Source organism: Chrysochloris asiatica, unplaced genomic scaffold (genome assembly GCF_000296735.1).
Source record: "Chrysochloris asiatica unplaced genomic scaffold, ChrAsi1.0 scaffold00197, whole genome shotgun sequence".
NCBI classification, from domain to species: Eukaryota; Metazoa; Chordata; class Mammalia; order Afrosoricida; family Chrysochloridae; genus Chrysochloris; species Chrysochloris asiatica.
This window is the reverse complement of record NW_006408715.1, coordinates 145,030-150,848: the sequence shown is the minus strand read 5'-3', so window position 1 is coordinate 150,848 and position 5,819 is coordinate 145,030. Positions and strand designations below refer to the sequence as shown.

The 5,819-nt window shown below is 40.1% G+C and overlaps 1 pseudogene; it reads right to left on the bottom strand.

The window, feature by feature from the left end:
- Positions 1-1,426: 1,426 nt before the first annotated feature.
- Positions 1,427-1,691, bottom strand: LOC102832694 (annotated as a pseudogene).
- Between the last annotated feature and the right edge of the window lie 4,128 nt (positions 1,692-5,819).

Genomic DNA, 5,819 nt, shown 5'->3' with positions numbered 1-5,819 from the left:
CCACAAATTCCCCCAGCTGTGAGCCTTCCAACCTTCAAAGTATTCCTTTATATGTGGTTCAGAGTTCTGGGACCATCCCCTGAGCCTGCTTGTTTGGGTATTCTGTGTTGTTGTTGGCGGAGCTCTCTGTTATACGTCCACCCGATCCGCCATCTTGTTTGTTCCCACAGTGGATGATTTTAACAAACAGAAATTGATTCTCTCACATTTAATGAAGCTAGAAGTTCAAAAGCAGGATGCCAGCTCTAGGGGAAGGTTGTTGACTCTATGGGGAGGTGCATGCCTCTTCAGCTTCTATTCCTTGCCTCTTGGTGATCTTAATGTGGCCTGGCACCATCTTCTCCCATCTCTGCTTGCTCACTTGCTTCCTTAATCTTTTATATTTCAAAAGAGATTGACTTAAAACACACCCTATACTATTATTATCTCATTCATATAACATGGAAAGCCCATTCCCAAATGGGATTTACAGCACATATTTTTGGGAGATAAAATTTAAGCCATATGGTTGATTTTGCAGTCTGGGAGCAGAGGTCCCTGGAACCATCAAGGGAGAAAAGCGAAGTGCAGGACCCTATCCAGAGAAGCAGTGAAGCCAGAGATCAGAGATGGAGGCAGGGACGATGACATGAAGAGATGGAGTGGCTAGAGACTTCAGACTCAGGGAGGGAGAGGGACTATGTGTTTACTGCTGGGGGCGGGGCAGGCTTGTGGTGTGTACCCTTTGGTTGTTTGATGATGCATGCAGGAGATTGTAATAATTGCAATGAAACGAAATAAGATAGTATGAATGTAAAGCTACTGTTCTCCCATGTAAACTATCACATAATTCACAATAAAAATAAAAAAAAATTCAAGCCATAACAACTAGCCAGACAATTTTGAAAATGGAACTAAAGGTCCCATGAGAGACTTTTTGCTTCTGGAGTTAATGATCCTCCTGAATTCTGAGCTCCAAGCCCCAGCATGGGCTGGAGAAAAGATGAAAGTTGTCAATAATTTTATTTTACTCGGATCTATAATCAGTGCCCAGTCAAGGAATCAAATGACATGAGGTATTGCATTGGGCAGATCTACAAAAGACCTCTTCCAAGTGTTATAGAGTAAAGACGTGACTTTGAGGGCTAAGGTGTGACTGACCCAAGCCATAGTGTTTTCAATCATCTCATATGCATGCAAAAGTTGGGGAAATTCCATTATTTTTTTTGGGGGGGATGTTGGGGGTACCTATTTTATTTAATTTATTTCCTTTAAGACCACTTCCTTACAATTTTTCAGAGAAAAAACCGGAAACAGTGTGCTAGAGTATAAAGTGTTATTGACAACATTGTTCCTGAAGAATGTCAGCTTACTCCAGGGCCTTTCAATATTCCTGAGGAATAAACACGATTTCGCTTTTTCTCCCACTGGGATGTTCTCAGGCCTGTCAATGTTCTTTGAAATATTTTCCATGAAGAAGATAGGCAGCCTGCAAATCATGCTGACAGTTGGAGTAGGCCAATCCTAACCCCATGCCAGAACCAAAGGCTAATCAATGGCCACAGTCTTCTTTTTTCTTTTTTCACAGTCTTCTTTTAAAGAAGACTTGAGCTAAGTGAGAAAATAATTCCTAAGCCCAAGCCAGTACCTATCTTCATGACTACATTGGCCAGGCACTGGTCCCACTTCCTGCCAAGCTCTGAATCTGGCATTTTCCCTACATGCAGCTCCAACTCTCCTATGGCCTCCAGTATCTTTTTAAAGTTCTTATTGTGAATTGACTACTGATAGTTTACATTGGTTTTGTACTCATCCTATTGTATTTCATTTCATTGCAATGATTACAATCTACTCCGTGCATCATCATTCAACAATATTTGCATCATCATTCAACAGTATTTGCTTCTATTCCCTCTATTTAATTTTTGTTTTGGATGTACACAAAAACACTCAGGAATATATAATAATTTAAACAACCAAAGGGCATATTCTGCAAACCTGCCTCCTGGCCGCCAGCACACAGCCTTTCTCTTTCCATGGGTCTAGAGTCTTCAGCTGCTGTATCTCTCCATGACCTCATCTCTGCCTCCATCTCTGGTGTTGCTGCTTCTCTGGATAGAGTCCCACATTCTGCTTCTGCTTTTCTCCTTTGTTGGTCCTAGAGTCTTCTGTTCATGGAATGTAAGATTAACTACTCCCACCTTTTTGTTACAAAACTTCTACCTTTACAGTTATGACCATCGCAGTTAGTCATGATAACAATTGCTCACTATTGAATCATAAGACTTATCCCCATCTCCTTTCACCAAACCCTTCTAGACAAGATGAAAACTATTCAGTGGGTATTCTACCTTCCCCTGCACACTCTGAAACTAAACTCCCTCTTGAAAACTTGTAAGCCAGTCACTTTGTGCCTTTAGTGTCCCCCAAACCCCCATTTGGATAGGGACTGGTGGAACTTTCAGGACTATGAGTCCTAGTCACCCTTCAAGCCTGAAACTGAACTTATCTCCCTGTGGTTCAATTTTCAACCAAACAACAGATAAGTATAAGGAGTCCTGGTGTGGTGCTGTGGGTTAATGCTCTGTACTGCAATGTCAGTTTGACCACAAGGTCAGTGGCTCAAGCTCACTAGCCGCTCCTTGGACGTCCCACACAGGGTCACTATGAGTCAGACCGATACAATGGCACTTAACAACAACAACAACAAAATAAGGTGAACAATACTTGGGGGGTATGTAACCATTAGACATCAAAAGGGGCTTACTATTTACTTACAGACAAATTTCAGAAGGCAAGATGGGAAAGGGAAGGAGGAATGGAAATGGGAAACATAGGGATGAGTGATGTTACATTACGGAGATTATAATTAATGGCATGAAACAAAATTTATATGAATTGTTGAATGGAAAACTGATTTGCTCTATAAACCTTCACTCAATTCACAAAACGTTAAAAAAAAAAAAAGAGTCAAAAACACAATGAAAAACAAGTCTTGGTGATAATGGATACTAGATCCAGTTGTGTTTGACAACCAATTTGAAGAGAATTTTCTATCAGCACAATTAAAAGAATTCAGAATAACATAGAATTGTTTTCATTATGGTCTCTTCCTGGCCACACTAAAGTCCTAAGAGCTCTATAATCTGAGGCCTTGTGTTTGCAGAGCAATGCTGGAGCAATGCTGGAACTGGAGACTAAGTATTTAAGTGAACTTATTCTTAGTTTGGAGTCCTGGTGTAGTGCTGTGGGCTAATGCGTCAGACTGCAAAGTCATTTTAACTGTAAGGTTAGTGGTTCAAGCTCACCAGCTGCTCCTTGGAAACCCTGTACAGGGTCGCTATGGGTCAGAATCAACTCGATGGCACTTAACAACAACAACAATATTCTGAGTTTATCATGGTCCGATACAAAATAATTTAAACCCTTAAAAGTGTAGAATACTAGACTTGAGTGAGAAAAATTTTAGAGACACAGATGTTTAAGCATAGTGGACAGGGATTTGTGGTAGAAAGGAACCATAACTGTAGATTTCATGAATCATTGTGAAAGAATTGTGTTTAGGAGCGCTAGTGGTGTTGTGAGTTTGGTGCTATTATGCTAACCTCAAGGTGGGCAGTTGAAACCCACCAGTTGATCTATGGGAGATAGATGAAGCTGTGTGTTCCTCACAGCCTCAGAAACCCTATATAGAGGGGATATGAGTTGGAATTGACTTGCTGACAGTGGGTTTGGTTTTGGTTTGTAATGTCATTAGCTACTTTTAAGGCAAAGTGAGGTGAATAGAGGAGACTGCCTTGGACATGGGAGCAAACTATAGAGAATAACTGAGGAATATCTAAAAAACAGTTTTTCCCCTTTAGTCTAGGTGAAGTTTCCACTTCTTTCTCCCATCAATAACCCATTGATGTTGAGTACTGTGGAGTCAGTTCCAACTCACAGTGACCCTGCACAGGGTTTCCAAGGCTGTAAATCTTTACGGGAGCAGAAAGTCTCATCTTTCTCCAGCCGAATGGCTGGTAGTTTCGAACTTGCCGACCTTGAGGTTAGCACTACACTACCAGAGCTCCTTAATATAATAACCCATTACTCTTTGTCAAACACAGGTAATATCCTAGGCTGTCGCTTGGGACCAAGAAAGAGACAGAAATAACCTTTAGCCATTGTGGGATTTCTTTTTCTGGAGGAAATTGAGGTTGGAGAAAATGAAAGTTCCCTGTTAACAGATCCTTGGATCTGCCAAAAGAACAAACAAATCTATGTTGGAAGAAGTGGAGCCAGAGTGCTCCTTGGGGGCCAAGATGGCTAAACTTCGTCTCTCATACTTCAGACACATTGTCAGGAAGGACCAGTCGCTGAAGAAGGATATCATGTTTGGTAAGGTGGAGGGTCAGAGAAAAAGAGGAAGACCTCAGGGAGATGGATTGGCAAAGTGGCAGCATCAATGGGCTCAAGTGTGGCAACCATTGTGAGGTTGGGCCAGGACTGGGCAGTGTTTCATTCTGCTGTGAGTTGGTACCAACTCAATGGCACCTAGCAACAACATTAACAGATCCTGGAGTCCTGGTGTAATACTGTAGGATAATGCACTTGACCACAAGGTCAGTTTGAACTGAAAGGTCGGTGGTTCAAACTCAACAGCCACTCCTAGAAAACTCTATATACTATGAGTCGGAACTGACTCGACAGCATTTAACAGCAACAACAACATTAAGAGATCACAGGGGACATGTGTTAAGTCCAGAGCTCCTCATGGGTATACAGGATACCTTCAAGCCCTAAGACCAGTAGTTCTCTCTTCTTTAGGCCAGTTCAGCTCTCTACCCTCCAGGTTTTGTCCAAAGATCTCTGCTAGCTCTTGAGGCAAGGTTTATGTTGAACAGGCTCCAGCAGTGAGGTCACCCTCACGGAAGGTTTCCATATATGACATGCCTCTGCTGCTGTGCACAAGAACATTCCCAAGGCACTTTCACTTGCATTGTCCAAGAATAAGATTTTGACTGGATTCCCATGTTGAAGGGGCAATGGAGCTTTGGGTTCTGAAAACATCAGTATTATTTTCTCATGTTCAATTCTAAAAGTGATTCCTGTTAAAATGTTTGGAAAGTTGAAAAATGTGTAGACTTGAAAAAAGCATGAAATAATCCTGTAACCTACAGATAAAGAATCATATTTTAGTGTACTTCCTTCTCAGAGCCTTCAGGAATCTTTGTATTTATGAATATTTTAGGAAGGCAGTATTACACTGTTAAAAGCAGGGACTTGGCAGTCTGAAACAATTCATTTGAAGTTCTGTGGCTTTGGGCAACTTAAACTCTGTAAGTCTAATTTTCTTCAACAATAAAGTTTGCTCATTTTTCATCTAGTCCTCCGCCAGTACCACTATATTTTCACTTTACTAACAGGCTTATAATAAAAGCTATCTGGTAATAACATTTCTTCCAACATTCTTCTTTTATTTTCTTTTTTATGGTTACTTCACATATTCTAAAATTAAATTCTTAAAAAATAAATCTTAGAGTAATTTTTTCAAGTTAAAAATGGAAATTTTTGAATAGGCTTAATTTATGACTATTTAGAGAAGAATTAACATTTTAAAACATTGTCTTCCCATCTTCCTATTAGACAATCTGGTATGTCTGTCTTTCCATTATAAAGTTTAGTAGTTTTCTATGCATAAAAGTTGTATATTTCCTATTAATTTTGTTCCAAGGAAGTTTGTATTTTTGGTTACTAGATGAGTGTGATTACTTTTATAAAATCACAACTGGCTACTACCTGTATTGGAAAGCTATTAAAATAGATATATGTATCCTATGTTGTTGTCATTAAGTATTGTC